General features: G+C 39.0%; 1 long non-coding RNA gene across 1 annotated transcript; it reads right to left on the reverse strand.

The window, feature by feature from the left end:
* Window positions 1-1479: 1479 nt before the first annotated feature.
* Window positions 1480-15780, reverse strand: LOC135329114 (uncharacterized). The gene is made up of 3 exons (XR_010390331.1): window positions 15402-15780; window positions 6493-6598; window positions 1480-1902 (listed from the first exon to the last, which is right to left on the reverse strand). It is a non-coding gene; the product is annotated as an uncharacterized LOC135329114 (long non-coding RNA).
* Window positions 15781-17432: the final 1652 nt, after the last annotated feature.

Consider the following 17432-nt stretch of genomic DNA (forward strand, 5'->3'; position numbering starts at 1 on the left):
ACCGAAGTGAATACTATGACAGCTTCTCACCGAAGGAGAGTTTTAAAAGAATATAACAGAACAGTCATTGAACAGGAATTTTGATTTTGCAATTGAGAGCATGCATATCAAAAAATTTGATGTCAAGACTTACAATATTCCAGACAGAGAAAAGAAATATATTCTGAACCTCTTACACATCTACACAAAACAGCTCACATTTCGAATATCAGACCTTTATGGGAAACTGTTCATAGGCAAGCCCTAGGCTGAAAGATGTTCATATAAAACATTAGTTGAATAAATTCAGACTAACCTATTTCTAGATCCAGTACAGCAATTGGTAAGAACAGTCTCTACCACTGGCAAATATGGTCACTTACACCAGGGTTCTGTGAGAACAGACAGAACTCTGGAATTCACAATATTTTACATTATTGTTGTAATATATCTTTCTTGTTAACAAAACGGCAGCATGACAAATATATCGCAGGAGTTCTGCTTGGACCCCTTAGCTTAGCACATTTTCTCTCCTTTTATTCTTCAGTACTTTTTCCCTCAACATGTTTTTTGTTTTCTGTGCTGCTACCTGGCTCTTCCCTTTCAGACAGCCTCTTCCTGACAGTTATCAAGGTTTAACATACTGTTCTAGGAGGCTCGTGAATATTGCTCTTTGATTTTTAGTGCTTTATGATGAATGGCTAGGAATCATTGCTGGAGAAAAAAAAAAAAAAAGAAATGAAAAATAGTTTCTGAAAACCTTTGTGCTATTGAATTCTGCCTGCAAACTCTCCAGCACTGGATTCCTTTGCAATAGCACTGTCATTCTGCATGCTATCTGTAATAAAGCTACCAAAAAAAAAAAAAAAAAAAAAAAAAAAAAAAAAAACAGGATGTATTGGTGGAAAAATATGCGTAAAACAATACAAACCATAAGATTAGGATGCATCTGGCTTTTTTTTTTAAATGTTTCTCCTTCTTTTTTTGCTCTTTGGTTTTTCAAAGTCTTCTCAGATGTGTTTAAATTTGAGATACTCCATTTCTTGAATCCTTCATCAGTTCACAACAATTGTGGGGCTGGACCCCCACCCTTTTCCACTGCCTACATAAAAACTGGGAAGCAAGAATTCAAATGTTGGACCTTGAAGTAAAAAAAGAGTTTTCAGCTCAGCAGAGAAACATGCCTCCTTCTACTGCATTTGGCAACCTGGAGAAAAGACAGGGTGGGAAAGACAGTAGGAAGAAAGGGAAGAGGAGCAGCTCTGCAGTAGAACAGCACATTTCGGGAGGGTGTGAAGGAAGTACTCCCACCTCTCGGTTTCCCTAGAGATGTCCTCTTCAACCCCAAACGAAATTCAAAGAATTTATAAACTTGTCCAGGATCTCCAGAGCACAGTGATGAAATACATCCCCAAAAGACTGAATTTAGTCCCTTGCACCACGGCAGGGCATATGAAGCAGCCCAACACCTTTTATAAGCCATGGCAACTTACTTGTATCTGGGAAATTCTGGGCAGAAGTACAGCCATGCTGTTACTGTGTGCTGCCCTCACATCCACACAGCTGGAAATCCGTCTTGAAATCGCTGGTGATGAGCCTTCAGTAACACCCTGCGGAGCAGCAGTCACCCCTGTGGGTGAGACTAGTCTTGGTGTCGCTTCCGCTGGTGACAGCAGGGCAGCGCAGCCCCAGGTGAGCAGCTCTGGGGGGCGGACAGCCAAGCACAGGGAACACCGCGGGGGGCGCCGGCCCACACGCCGCCGTGGGGCTGCCCCACAGGCCTCAGAGGGGGCTGCGGTTACGGCAGCTCAGAGGAGCAGGATGCTGGCTGGTCCACGGGGGCATGAGCAAATAAGACTTCTTCTCTCCTCTCAGAATAGTAAGCGTCCTGTCCTTAGTGCTTGGTGAGAAAATGGTCTGGAGCTGTGAATACAAAATACCATGCAGCAAAGTTTATACTCTATATTTCTTTCTTCTTCTTTTTTAAGGCAGTAACTCATAGAGATGAAATATATATGAGGCCAGGCCAGGCTGCTAGTTCAAATGTGAAAGTGATTTCCTAAGCACATCTACATCCAAAGCCTTAACTGCCAAAGCCTCAGAGGAGTCTGTGGAGCATTGCTAATGTCAGCAAAAGAACTAAGCCAATTTACATCAACTGAGGATCACATTCTTAGAGATGGACCTCAGTCCTCTCTCTTGTTCACGTGACCTTAAAAATATATTTTTTCCTGATTCTCCACCTTCCTGTTTTTCTAAGTGCTATAATTTCCCAGTCTGGACTAATGTCAAGCTGGCCTGTCTGAAACACACTGAAGCTGATGGTCCCTGCAACAGAGATCCAGCAGTCTAATTTGAAATGACATACAAGCAGTAACAAAGGGCATAGTGGCAAGTGTCGACAACAGAAGGAAAAGAAGCATTTTGGGGTAAACTCACTGTGGAGTGGAAAAGCTTAAATCTATCATCCTCATCTTGCTGTACTTCCAAGCTTCACCTCCAGAACAGTTTAGAAGTTTCCCCTTTTAGAATACATGTGCTTAAAGCACATGTAGGGGTGACTTTCTAGCATTAAGCTTTCCTGAACTCCTTCAGCGTGACGGAAAAATACACAAGAACATATTTCACGATATGACACTGTGTTTGCCAACTTTTTAAAATTCTCCGACTGATTCCAGCATGTTCCTCTACCCTTGTTACTAATTCGTTGCAAAACTGAAGTGCACAAACTCCTATATGCATAGGAACAAGGAAAGACTATTACTGAATTTTTAAGGTACCTAGGCTCAGAAATTAAAGTAGTTGAATCAGGGGGAGAAAAACAGCTTTTGACATCAATAGCCAACCATGGCTAATGGTTCCTCACCAGGAGGATCCACTCATGGGCCAAATGCCTATTTAGCAGGGGGAAGAGGAAGTGTCGTGGGAAACACAGCCAGTCTGCTAGCACAGTGCTCCAATTATGTGATACGAGTATCACCGTGTGCCCCTGCACATCTGCACTCAGACCGGAGCTCTCACAAGAAGCTCAATATCACTTGCCCAGACAAACTAGGGAATACAAGCTGCAAAAAGACAAAAAAAAAAAAATTAAGGGTTGCTACTAAAATGCAGATAGCTGCAACGTACAAATGCCAGAACTTGATGCTGACTGAATCTTCTTAGTCTAAAAAAACATTCTGTTTCTGTTGTTTTCAGTAAGACTGAGTGGGAAACCAGCAGCAGCCCATCTCACTCCACATTGCCCCAATGCTACTGTCCCTCAGCAATGAAAAGACACTTTCAGTTTGTTTTCCAATGCATTCACAGTTTAATGAGATAAATTGCAGATAGCCAGATTCTATCCTCCCATCTGCTGGCTCACAAATGGGGAAGAAAAGAAGCAAACAGTCAAAAGCAAACACATAAATAGCATTACATGCTGTATGGCTACACGATGGGCACCAACAGCGCACACCAGTATAATACAGTTATACTTGTGTAGTGATGTGTATGTAATGGAGGAGATTGCAAAGATAACTGATAAAGTTCTGCGGCTGGTGCACAAGTTAGCTGAAGATGCACCAGTACTCAAGTCCTTACTGAGCAGTGTTAAAATTTTCCACACAGAGTTGTGTCATTTCATTAAGAACCCCCTTTTCCCTGTGAAAGCAGATTGCCAGGGTCTCAGATAAATACATGGCTTTTGGCTGTAAGGTCATGCTTTCTAAATCCAACTTTTCTCCATTGTACCAGATCAGTCTGATGGATTTAATGGGATTCATGGGATTTTTATTTTTCCTGAGAGTATACTGTATTTATGGGCAAGAAAGATTGTTTTGTATTTTGGTGTGTGTGTGTGGGGGACCTTCTACAAAGTAGCTCCACCTTTTAGGAGTCTACATTAAATCTTTTAAGGCTGTAGAGAATCCTTGATTTGCAAAGGACTACTCAGAGCAGGATATCCCACCTTTATAACAATTTCCACCCTTCAACTTTTGTAAACTTCTCTTCACAAAGTTCCAAAACTTTCTCTGCTTTAGAGGAAAACTACTTGAAGCTTAACATTAATTTAAATTTCTCCTTTTCCTTTGTTCTGGAGTGCATATATCAGGGTGGAGGTTATCAAGCAAGGAAAATAGCAAAGATCCTCCGCAGAACAGGTCAGTTTCTGGCAAGAGATTCAGCTCATAGCTATTAAACATTCACATGGAGTTTGTTTTCTTGTTTGTTTGTTTGTTTTAAAACTAGAAACAACATTCAGTCCCATATTCAGAATGTGTATGTCATGTTTCAGCCTGGAGCATATTTTTATGGTTAAATTATAAACCCTTAAATTAAGAATTTATCATAAAAAATACATGACAACTCCCTGGCAATAACACTGCAAACATCACTGTAATGATAAAAATGACTAAATGATATCATTCTGTTCCAGACATTGCCAACAGATTTTGCGTTAACTGCTTGCAATTAAAGGTCTGGCTTTTTTAATAACAATATATGAACATGAATTCTGCCAGTACTTCTGTAGCTTCCAAAATATTATTAAAACAAATATTTTAAATCAGTTCAGGGGAGAAAAAGTAACACAAACAGGGAAACAGACTGTCAGAATTATAAAAATCCTGGGCAACAGAAAATTCAATCTTAATAGAAATCTGAATATTCTTATTACAGGCTACCCAGAGCAGGAGACATGAGAAGCTCTGTATGCTACTAACTTGGTTTAATATGTTTGTCTTTGAGGACTGAGCATTTTGAATGTTCTACTGCATAACACCTAGGAGAATCCTAATAAACTGGGGGACCAAGATTAAAATAAAGAAACAAATAAACAAAAAAACCTCCTAGCATGACAGGGGACAGCAAGATTTGTGCTGGGGGTAGGCTTCAATCCTTTTCCAGTCTCTTGCTTGCTCATCACAAATAAGTTAGCTAATTGCTAAATATAAAAAAATGACACTAATTAGAATAGTAGCTTCAACATCTGTGTGTACTCAAAGTTAAAACTTAATTAGAACTTAAAACTATGTTGTTTTATTGATGTGTACTTAGCAATTTTAGCCCTTTAAACATTAAATGGAGGTTTACTTAGGAAGGGGCATTACAATGAAACATTTAGACACACTGCTAATTTTTTCTTCTGGTTAACAATATCAGCCTTTCTACTGACGCAACCACTAGCAAGGAAAGAACAAAATGAGAAACCTGTCAAATACCAGCAAATATTTCCACCTTCTTTCTAGAGTAAATGATTGCCTCAGAATTGCTACTACTCTTATTTCAGTTCTATTCTTTTCATTCGTCAGCCAGGGAATTCATATACTCCAGCCCCCTAACAATGATACTCGGCTAATAAACTCTTACAGCCTTTTTCTATCTATCAAAACCACTGCATAAATCCCTGCCTAGGAATCCTTGCCACTCAGATACATGTACAACTGACCCCCCTTGAGAACAGTGAGCAGAACCCAGTGCCAATCAGCAATTATAAGATAATGGTACTAAAAAAACAGAACCTGGGAGTTATTCAGTTACTCTGCCAGCCATTGCAGAACTCTTTTATATGCCTGGTAATTAAGTAATTTAACAATTTATTGCTCAGTAAAAAAGATTTCCATCTCTCTAGCTAGATTTGACATCAGCACAATTCACCTTCTTATCAGAAGATGATGATTGTCAGTCCTCATTTTCAAAAGATAAAGAAATTCATGAAAATATTGCTTCGTAGCTCAAGGTCGGTTTGAAAACTGTCACAATTTGAGCATTGCCCTCCAATGCAAACGTACACACCTGATCCACAATACTCTTAAATAAAGGGAGATCTTAGTTCACAAGACCTGGAAATGGCAAAGCTGTAATTAAAGCATGCTATGGACACAGTGATAGCCCTCACTCAGCCAGTAAGGCATGAATCTGGTTTTAACCTGATGATGAATTTCATTGACCCCAGTTGGGACTGCATGGCACATTCAAGAGTATTTTGCCTATGGATGCTAGATCGCTATGACAAAGAAGCAGTTTTTAAGTACTGAGGGCAATGAACATTACTGCTTTCACTTACAGTCCAATCCATAGCCAAGAGAGCAGTTTTCAAACATAGTCTTAAAACCAGTGTTTTCTAGTTGATACAAGTATTAAGGACTCATTTACATGACAAATATATGTTGTGTTTAAACAGCAGCAGGAGGGGTTATGTTAGTGGAAGTGATGACTGCAATTTTACAGGCATAGTAGCCAAGGGGAAATTGTGTTCAACTTCATGGATTAAATCCTGGTGGAAAACAATGTTTTATTTCTGCGCTCTAAGTATTTTCTTCCAGCGTTAGGAAGTCTGTCAGTTGTTCTTTAGAGCAACTGAAGGAAGGAATCAGCCAGATTTGCTGTGTTGAAAAGTTCATTTAGGGAGCTAAGAATTTGCATTAGAGATGTTGTAAAATCTTCTGAAGATTTTTAAGAACAGAATAGGATAAACATCTGTAGGGAACAGGCCAGGTATTCTCATTCTTGCCTCAGTGCAGGTTTACTGACCAGCTGTTTTCGAGATGTCTCCACCACAAACTGTCTTCAGAATTCTAATACTTCCGATGCTGGTCCTGCATCCTCCTTGTCCACACTGATCGGTCAGTCATGCCAGCTAAAATATGAAACACAACAAAAAGATCCTGTGAGCACACGCTGTTAAGGAGTAGGAGGAAGAGTCAGACCAATACTGTTGGGACCAAGAAGGCTGATCAGCCTTCAGGAGTGGCAAGGAAGGTGGATTTATTGGGAGAGAAACAATTGTAGAACCTCCTTAAGATTCTCTGAAGACTAAGCCACAATTTCCTGTTTTTGACAGAGGACAACTTCCTTTTCTGATAGAGGAGGAAAAAAGGATTCGAGAGGAATGGTGAGTTTGTTAAAGCTAAAAGAAAAGTTATTAAAAGAAAAGTCAAAATGCAGAACATTACTACTAAAAATCTGGTTGAAAAGTTGCATTGTAGGATAACACAAAGAAAAATCATGATATCAATGCCTAATATGTCATGCAAGTATTTTTAATGAACTTTTTTTAGTCCATAGCTCAAATCCTGACATTTATTATTTCAATGATTTCAGATGCTCTTTCCAGGATTTCTGTGAAAAAAGGTAGCCATTTTCAAACCTTGAAACAAATTGGCTCTCGTATGTAAGTTTAAATTATCCATCACCCTGCAGGAGGATTCAAGGAAAACCGAAGGCTATCTTGATGAATAATCAAGGTAAATTTGTCACATTTTTTACCATGCTGCATACTTTCAGAGTTTCATAAAAAGATCCACATAATTAGTTTAGCTTACCAGGAAAAAAAGTTGAATGACAAGGTCAGGCTCTTGCCCTTTCAGTAAATTAGAGAAGATTGCCATAAATTGCATAATATAATGAAACACCAATTTGCATATTTGCTGCTATATTAAAAGGGATCAGTTTTAGCTCGCAAAGCAGAACAAATAAAAACATGCATTTTAATAACTCAAATTACTCCCAGGAAGTGACCCTCAGCAGAAAGCCTGATTATCACTACTTAATTAGAAGCCTTGGAAATCTAAATCCTCCTTTAAATCCTATTCTGTGTACAGTGAAAGATGAAGCCGTGAGTTTTGTCTTAGATTCAATATTTACTCTTTACTAATATGTTTGCAGGGGAGACTTTCCAAGCATTATGAAGACATGCAAAAAAATTAATATTCAAAGAAAGAGTGCATAAAACCTGTGTTGGCTTGCAGGTGCAAAGCAATTAACAAGCTGGCATTTGCAGTACTTTTAATTAATTAATTAAAAATTCAAAGCTGACTTTCATTTCTTTAAATGTTTGAACATTTTATCCATCAATAATGAACAAGTACGTACTGCTGTGCTACAACAGCTGGTAAATGAAAAACTTAGTCCAACACTAAAAAAGTGCATAGGAATTTCACATTTTCCTTTCTCCTTGCAATTTAAAAATAGAGTCTGAAACACTGTATGATGTGGACGTGAATATTGTGTATCTGCTTAGTAGTAAAAAATAAACTGCAATCTACATCACAGTTCAACATAGAACAGCAATTAAAATCAAAAGTTTCAGTATAAAATGTATTTGGGTTTTTTTTTTTTTTTTAAAATGAAGTTCTCTTTGCTTGGGAAGTCAAGGATTTTTTTAATTAGAATACAATGTTCTGCCTTGATTTTTAAAAGTTAAAATTATACTACAAAATGAGATTTTGAGCCATTTGTAAATGGATGCAAATAATAAATAGTAAGAGAAAGATGACGTGATTAAATTTACAAGTTGATATCACTTGGATGATAAATGTATTGTTCTCAGCAGAAAGATTTTGGTCAGTATGTATTTAAAATACACCACCATTAATATACTTTAATTAAAACATAAATACTACATTGCTACCTCACTAGGCATTCACTCAGCTGGAACTAACTGTATTTGCTTAATCTACAATTTTAGATGTATTAGCAAAAATAAATGTTGGTGAATGTAAGAGCCTGATTACATATCTTGGGTAAATTGGTGATAATGAGTCAAGAGACTGTGTGTTCATTCACATATATTAGAATAAGAATCATTATGAAATTAAAGCTAAGATTAATCCTGCTAATGACACCATGGAGCATCTGGGAATAAGATAACCCAGATGTCAAATTCGCTGTGATACTGTGCTGCTATTTGATAGAGTAACCCCTTGAAGTGTTCTTCTAAGGCAGCTAGCTGGTACCCCACAGTCCCAGCACTTGAAATGCAAATGAGTGACAAGATAGACTAATAATGAGAGCAGATTCTAGCAGTAAGGAAAATGAATAAATTAAAAAAAAATCTGAACCACTGATAAGAACAAGCAGCAGGCAACCCAATGTCCTCAATTAGGGTGGATGACATCTGCAGTGTATTTCTCTCTAATAAAGCCCTCACTCTGTATTCCAAAGCACACGATTCTAACACTGTTAACATTTTAATGTCTTGGGCGTGCATGGTAACATTAATTACAAGATGATTTGGATGACTTCTGAATCTCTTTTATGTCTTCCACTGAGTAAAAATCTGAGTTGCAGCTTTGATATCATAAATAAAATGTAGAGACCTGCCAAGCATTAAAGCGCTCCTGAAGTAACTCAGATCTGCTAAGTTACATTAAACCTTTATAGCTAAGTAAAGAGCGTTCTCTATGAATTTAAAGAGGGTCAGTGTCTATACATTTTAATAGCAAGGCTTTCCAGCTCTCCAGTATTTTTCTTTAGACTGCAGCTGTTGTTGTTTTTAATTACTAATGAGTTTAATCTAATGTGTTGTTGAGCTCAATTTACCTTCTCCTTAGCATTTGTTCAGAAACTTACACCGGGGTTTAGTGACTTGCTTCCTTCCTTGTTTCCTCAACCCTGGGTCTTGTCTTCCTGCTGACTGCTTTGTTCCTTGTCTAGAAAGAGCAATTGTCAATGAAAACACTCTGAAAACAAGATCAAGACTACCTCTCTCAACTGAAAAAAGCGGTGCAATTGTAGCGCAAGGCTCATTGTAGACTTGAGCAAACCAAGAGCAATCCAGGGTTCCCATGGGATTTCCTGATTCACACTGAAATGCAGTGGTACCTCATCTTCATCACAATTGTTAGCCATGCTAACTACCCACTGCCCTGCCATCACTCCTGCATCAATTGTGTAGACATACTCAGTGCAAGGAAGAGGTAAAAAAAAGTCAACTGCCTACTTTTGTGAAGGAAAGACACACAACAGCCCTGGTTCTGTACTGTCCTGCATCATCTTTAAGTCATTACAGCAAACTGGAGAAGAAACCTTTCCATACATTTTGGTGTCCCACTTCACATTAATCTAAATGAAAGGAGCAAAGATATGAAGAATTAAGCTTGTATTTTCTCTGGTGAATATCTGAAGCAGACAATAGGCTTTCACTACTGTTTGGAAAAGAGCGACATTTTTTTTATTAGTTTGGCACTGCTACCAGTAGTATTAGCAAACAGGTTCCTGTTTGTGGAACTCTCCCTGGGGATGGCTGAACCAAGATGCCCAACTTTTCCAGAGCCTCAATCTTCTCATAAAACTTCACTCTGCTCTAGGTCATCATACACAATTCATTAAGACCTTTGTAAAAAGCATCAATGTAGGAAAGGCTCTTACACATTTGAAAACTGCCTTTTTTTTGAAGCAAATTAGCAAATGCAAATGCTTTGATATTTTCTTTGACATTTGGACAACAGTTGACCAGTGTCTTTGTGCCAAAAGTGCAAGACAACTGACTAATCTCAATGCATCATTTACAACAACAAACTAATAATAATATGTCAATCCCCAGTTTAAGATTTGTGGCAATGAGCCACAGTAAGAAGCTGCTCAAGCCATCTAATCTCATCAAGAACTTCCTCCTTCAGAATCTTTTATTCGTGCCTATTTCTGATGACATTTCTGGACCACCACCACTAGCCGGCCTTCTGCTTTTTTGGGTTTCATAATGCATATATTCTTCTTTGTCTCTTTCACGTATACGTATAACCACACACACACACCTTTTTCTTGTTTTTATCCCAAGTATATTGATAAGAGACACTTACTAGACCAATTAACATTTTGTATCAGTCCAAGACAAGATAATTGAAGAGAAATTAAGAGGAAAGTCAACTAGCCTTAGAATCTATGCCTCCAACTATATTTTTAGGTGCATTTTAGAGGGTAATTTATACAAACTCTGATTTAATGCAGATGTTCTTTCCTTTTTCAGCCTTCACAGCCTCAAGAATTAATGAAGCACTGAGAAATTTCAGAGGATATCTTGATGTTAATAATTTTAAACCCTTCCTCTGAGGAGCAACAGCAATTATTTCCACCCTTACTTAGTCGCAGTAGACCTTATCTTCCAGGTAGAGTCAGATTGTGGCACAGTTGTGCTTGTTCTCTGTGCCAGAAATGGCAGTGATACATGATTCAAAATATGAAATGTTTTTGTTGATAGAGTCAAAAATGTGTTTCCCTCTAGGTACTTCAGCCCTTGATTTCCTCAGTCAGGAAAGTAATTCACATAGATAAGGTTACATAAAAGGCAATGATACATAAGGATACATAAAAGGCACATAAAGGCCCTGAACAACAATATGATGACACTCAAGTCTTCAATTTTCTATTGAGATCCATAACACCTGAATTGCAGATAGTGTGACAATTTCAGGAGGCAGAATACAAATGGGCTGTGACTACAATTATAAGCTGATGTATGGGGATGCTCAGTAAAACAGCCAATTGTATAATTTTTTTTAATTATATAGCTGACAACATGAGGCCATAAAGACTAGGCTGTCACACTTGAGAGCTGGGGCTAGCAGGATCGTTGTTCTAGACAGTACTTGATGTTGCAGGGACCTGCCGCGGCTTGGACTCCCAAAGCCATGGCCACAGTCAGAGCAACATCTCATCCACCTCTGCCTTCATTTGTTTCAGACTGGATCCTTGCACCTGTTAGGTAAAGGTTGTTCAGCAATAACAGTTAGGATCATACCCTTTTAAGAGTTAGATTAGGTACTACTATCTCTGTAGGTCAAGTCAGAATGAAGAACTTGCCCAATAACCTACCACACAGAGAATACCTGATACAACTGCATTCCAGAGAAGGAAGAATTGTATAATTTAGCTAGCTGACGGCTTAACCAAGTTAGTGGACTCTCATCCATGATTAAGAGCACCATATTTCAGAGTACCACACTTCATATCAACACCTGGCACATGAGGAATAGCAAAAGGAGCTGGAGTTAAAAGTTCACCTTAAATCAAAATTGTATAGAGGCACTAAAATTTGCTTTAGCTTATGTAAGACCATTAATGAAACCTGTATTGTATAAAGAGCCAAAAGCTGAAGAAATGACTACTGAAAACATCCATCAGTCCTGCCCTGTAGCAGGCTAGTTGTTTATTTCATCTTGCTGGGGTTCTGCCTCCCCACATTGAACTGCATTTAGGGCAGTGTCTTTTCAACCATTGCTCTGTTACCCCCCTCCCAAGATTGCTGTACAAAGTTCTTTCAAGCTCAGGTACTTGGCTTAGCAAGCCTGCTTTTAACCACCTCCAATTCTCTACACAGGGACTGTATTTCTAATAAAAAAATATTATGAATGTGCAAATCACAAGGATTGAAAACTGCTGGTGGAAGAGCAGTTCCTCTACAGAGAGCAGTGGCCAGGAAGAGGCAATTCATGCAATTAACAGCCATGAATAGTGCACAGCTTTACTCTGGATGTATTTTCTCAATTTTTTTTTTTTTTTTGGGGGGGGGGGGGCACACCACTACTGCCCCCTTCCAGCTACCACAGAGAGAATGAGTCCATTCACAGTTGTTTAGAAACACAACTGAAATAGGAAGCTCTGAGAAGTTTGGGATCAACTTATTGCTGTTAGACTTATTCTTCCCCTCTCACACAAGAGTCATCTACATCAACAAAACTTGTGTGTCACAGAAAGGAAGCACTAAAGACAGATATTTCGCTCCACATTTTTGAGGATGAATGCTACATTCTATAATTATTTTTATACTACTTATATTCATTTGTTTACACAGACCTTTTCACAAAGGGTCCTATTTGGTTTTGTTTGGGCTTATGTTGGAAATTTCCAGGTTTCACTTCAGGTCTAGTCACATCCCAAGCCATCTCTGCAATCAGCTTTTTAGCCTTTTAAAACAGCCAGCTAGCCATCACCACTCTACCACTATTCCTTGGTAGGGCTAATTTGGATAAAAAGAAGTGCCAGAATGCTTAAAACTGCAAAAAAAAGGTAGCAGCTTTGGACAGAGATGGACTAGTATCCTAGTCTGTTCAGTTCAAAAATTAGTATTGCTATTAATTAAGCACTAATAGCTTCACTGCTCTGCATGATGAACTATAGGGAGTCCCACCACTAAAGCATTCATAAACCTAAGCCCATATGTGTGTGTATGCATACACATTTGTGTATAGATACACACACATGTAATTCTTAAGAGTCAGTTTTTATTCCTTCTCAAACTAAGTTCAGACTAAGTTCAGTTTCCCATATTAATGCTGTTCCAATCACTGAACCCTCAGTCTCCTTCTGTGTCTTCAAGATACTGCTTCCACTAAGCTGTGGTTGGTTTTCAGCTCTGCTTTTTAGCTTATATGATTGCTGTCCTCTCAGTTCTTCTAAATCAGCTATGCAGGGCAAGGATTTGCAGATTTGGAATAATTCACTCACAGCCTCACCCATTTAAAGTATTGAAGTTTGCTCAAGTATCCCAAAAGCAAAGTTCAAAGAGTTCAGCACGCTTACACCTACAAATGAAATTTGTACAATCAATCCTAGCTATTGCAAGGTATGTGCAGCTAGAACCATGTATTGTTGGTAAAAAAAATCTCTTTTCTTTTATTGCAGGTTCATGAAATGAAACCACAAGCTGTAAATCACCCTCTTCTGTTGTCCTTGATACACATACAATGTCTTTGTGGATGGTCTTTGCTAAGAGATGGCAACTGATCTTGCCTCACTCTACATCACTTGTCTTATAAACCAGCATTCCAGCATATTAATGACCATTTCAGGTGACTTTTGAGCAGAAGTGACCACTGTCTAAGTGCCTTCCCATTTTCTGCACAAGTCATCTCTTCCTAAGAATGGCTTTGCACCACCCTTTGCCTTGCTGCTTCTCTCTGAATTAGAAGCCCTTCACTGCCCACTTCTGCAGTCACCAAGCAGTGAGCTGGAGGCCTGCAGCTCTCTGACCTCTCTCGCATGCCATCTCTTGGAGATGGCTTGCTAGGGTGCCTTCATACAGCACTGCAAACCTGAACTGGCTTCACCTAAATCTGCACTAAAGCTGGAATCTGAGCAGTTTAAAAAAACCAACTAACTGGCCTGTATCACTCATCTGAAAATATGGACAGATTTGTTTGCTTTGTTTTATTCATTAAGAGATAACAAGATGCACCTCCTTGCAGAACATAGATGAAATGATCCCAGTATTAGTATCAATACAAGCATACAGCCACTGAAGGGCTTTTATTTACAATAGAAGCTTCATTGTAGGAGAAAATTTGACAAAATTAATATGCATGAAATGTGGCTTTTTAATGTCTAGAAAGCTTGTAATGTAAGCACAGGGCCAAACCGCACAGAGCCAGACAGCCTGTTGAAGGTTTAATAAAAATTCCCCCTTTAAAAAGGTAACTATATAGTCTACAGAGTAACATTCTCACCAGGTAGGTTTTGCAAATCGCAAGCCAGGGTCTAAGAACAAGTATACAGGGAATTTCCAATACAAATGTGAAAGTCACAGTCACAAGGTTTTTGTCTTCCCTTGGTGCTTGGGCAAAACTGCTATTAATATTAATGGCAGACAGGCATGCATGTAAAGGAGAGAAACCCCTAATTAGTGTCATGGCACATGCAACATTCCTAACAGGGAAAACATTTTGTATGCCTTAATTGCACAGAATTGGCAACAAGTTACCATATACATCTAAATCAAAGATTACAGAAGCTCATGAATTCTCCTGTGGTAGGGAAACATGCCCATACTGCAGAGTTTAGGTGATAAAAGTAGTCTGCATGTGTTATCCCTACAACCTCTACTGCCTTGCGAAGGTAGCTCTCCAGCAGCTCACTGACTGCTACTGCTCCGAGAAGCAAAGCATAAGCACCCATCTGTTTTCCACCAAGGTAGAGACATTTTTCAGCATTCTCTACTGAAATAGATCTTCCTGACCAATTTCTGCTGGCATGTAGATATTGCAAAACTCCACCCTAAAAACACCCTGAAGCCTTACAAAAATACCAGAATTGCACTGACCATGTTAGAGAGTAGGATCTTCTCTTTCTCATTTACAGGAGGATTATTCATATAGAGCATTACTACAAATGACGAGAAAGTCAGTTTGGTTGCAAGACAGACCTTCAAGGCCCAGGTCATGCCTGCTACAATTTCTACTGAAGACCTCCAAGAATTAAAATTTCTGCAGAATTATTTCAGAACCTTTTACACTTTTAAGTTGAACACTTTTTCCTAACTAAAACAATAAACCAATTTTATCCTTGAGCAAAAGTAAAGTAGTTAAGTGGAGTTACATGAGTAATAATGCTGATGGCATATTTTTTACAGAGAAAACCCCTACATTCTTATAACTACCTTTTCAGACTTTTAAACTTTTAAGTATACATTACTTAAGCAAACATGTTTTTCCTCCTTGAAAACATCAGATCAAATAATTCCTTGAGTAACTCTATTGACTCTTCACTGATACAACAGTCCTAGGTTTTGCTCCAGAATTTCAGAAAAAAAATTGTATTCAAGGTTTTTTAATTTTTAAATTGGAGAAAGGAAATACTGTATGAAATCCTTTCACCTAAATACTTAATCTGAAGTCAACAAAAACAGAAGACTGGCATCAAGACATTTAACAAGAAATATGACTCACTTGATATTTTGTTCACTGAAGTGTGGAAGTTTCTTTCAGAAAGCAATGTTCTTTCCTAGATGCTTTTTTTTAAAAAAAAGCAGTAGTCCTCATTCTTCTTGAGCCAAAAGTCTGGAAGTCACCAAGCAAATCCGAGAACGTGAAAGTTCAATCATCTGGTAGCTCAGGTAGTGACAGTTTATCTACTTTACCACTTACAATGAGAGAAATTTGCCCATGTCATATTTATGGATAGACTCTTTGGTCCTTAATACTCAAATTGGATGAGTTTAATGTTTCCCTGGCTGGTCTACTGTCATGCCCATCTGTTAGAGTGGCATAGTGCCCATTCACAAGGTAGACTGCCAGTTTTAACCAGTGTATGGATACTAACCAAAGGCTGGTTTAGGAGGAAAGCCTATTGGATGAAGCTAATGACACCTTATTTACAAAGATCCTCCTGGTGTCAAGCAGCGCCAAATTAAGAACACATGCTACATTACAAGGATCACATCTGTTAACAAATATTGGCACTTTGTCACTGGCATCTGCCTCTTTTGTTAATCTGCTTCAGTACTGAAAAGCCTGCCTGAACAGAACAAGCGTACAGGCCTCATAGTATCAGCATAATCACAGATTTACTTACCAGTGACAGGCCAAAGTCTGCTAACATTACCTCTGTGTACATCCCTCTATCCAGTGGGTCTGTGATGCTCTGGAAAAAGCTGCGAAATGATTGCAGGATTATAATACCTACTCAAATAAGTTTTTTTCATGTGTCTGAGAGTTTATTCTGCCTATTATCATCTGTCACCAACAAGGACACGCAAAAGAACTCTGCAGAATGCAGAAAGGCAACTAATAAAGTGGAAGAGATGACTGTTGTACATTCTTGGCACAGCTGAATTTTTAATCTAAGTAAAAGACTGAATTAAATACCTCAGCCCCCAGGAAAAAAACAAAAACAGGAAGTGCCTAACATGATGTTCTTCAGGGATCCTCTGCTCTTATATGGTCTTTTAAGCTCAAGAGTGTAGATGTTTTCAGGCATGGACAGCATGGGCCAGTACAGAAAGGCCTCAGCTCCTAAGGCCACAACAGAATTTCCATTTTAATTTAATAATTAAATTCTTAATTTAATTAATAATTGTTGACAGCCTCCATCATGATTAAAACAAACTGGAACATGTTCTCCACTTAAAACTACCATTGTAATGCCAGAGTCCAGGCTCACAATCCTGAGTAACCGACTTGCTATGAGTCATGTAACATAGTAACTCCAGAAGCTGCCAGTCCTTGCCAACACAGTCTCAGAAGTGCACTGCGTGTGGCTAGAGAGGAGGGAGGTAGGCTGGCTCCCCATCCAAGTGGGTGGGAATATGAGCAATAGGGGTTCCTCCCTTTTGGGAACTGCTGCCACACCTCCAGTTCCCTGACTGGAAAGCAACTGGGATCTGCACTCCCGGTTAGGCCCCCTTTTTTCCCCTGGTGCAGGACAGAACCAGGCGGCAAAGCAGGGTACAACATGAGAGTGAGGCTGAGGAAACCACAGGACCTCCTGCCTTCTAGGGTATAGAGGCTCCCAACTACTGCATTCCAGGCTGGTCCAAGGGTGTCATGGCAGATACAGTGGGAGCAGAACATGTGTATTAACCCCCTTTCAGGTATCTCACCATAATGAAGAGGCTGGGACTCTCTCCTCTTTCCTTTGTCAATGAGATGTTACTGCCTGGCTGACCACATTGCTGCACAATGCATCACTGTGGATAAATCAGGGTAGGATGGAAAGCTCTTGGGCTGAATTATTTGGAAAAAAGCAGCCTTCACTGGGGGTAGCTAAAAGATTAACTGAGTTTTTTGAAGGGGCACCAAGGACTGCAAGGAGTTTCCTTTGTATTGGCTCTAGAAAGGAGAACTACATGTCCATCTTTCTAGGGCCTCAAAGGTCTGAGAACAGCATGATGCTATCGGGCATGAAATAAATCTGTTAGATGAAAACTGTGCAGCCACTGAGCTGACCATTTTTTAGTTCCCACAAAGGCCAAAGCTACC

Source organism: Dromaius novaehollandiae, chromosome 8, assembly GCF_036370855.1.
Source record: "Dromaius novaehollandiae isolate bDroNov1 chromosome 8, bDroNov1.hap1, whole genome shotgun sequence".
NCBI classification, from domain to species: domain Eukaryota; kingdom Metazoa; phylum Chordata; class Aves; order Casuariiformes; family Dromaiidae; genus Dromaius; species Dromaius novaehollandiae.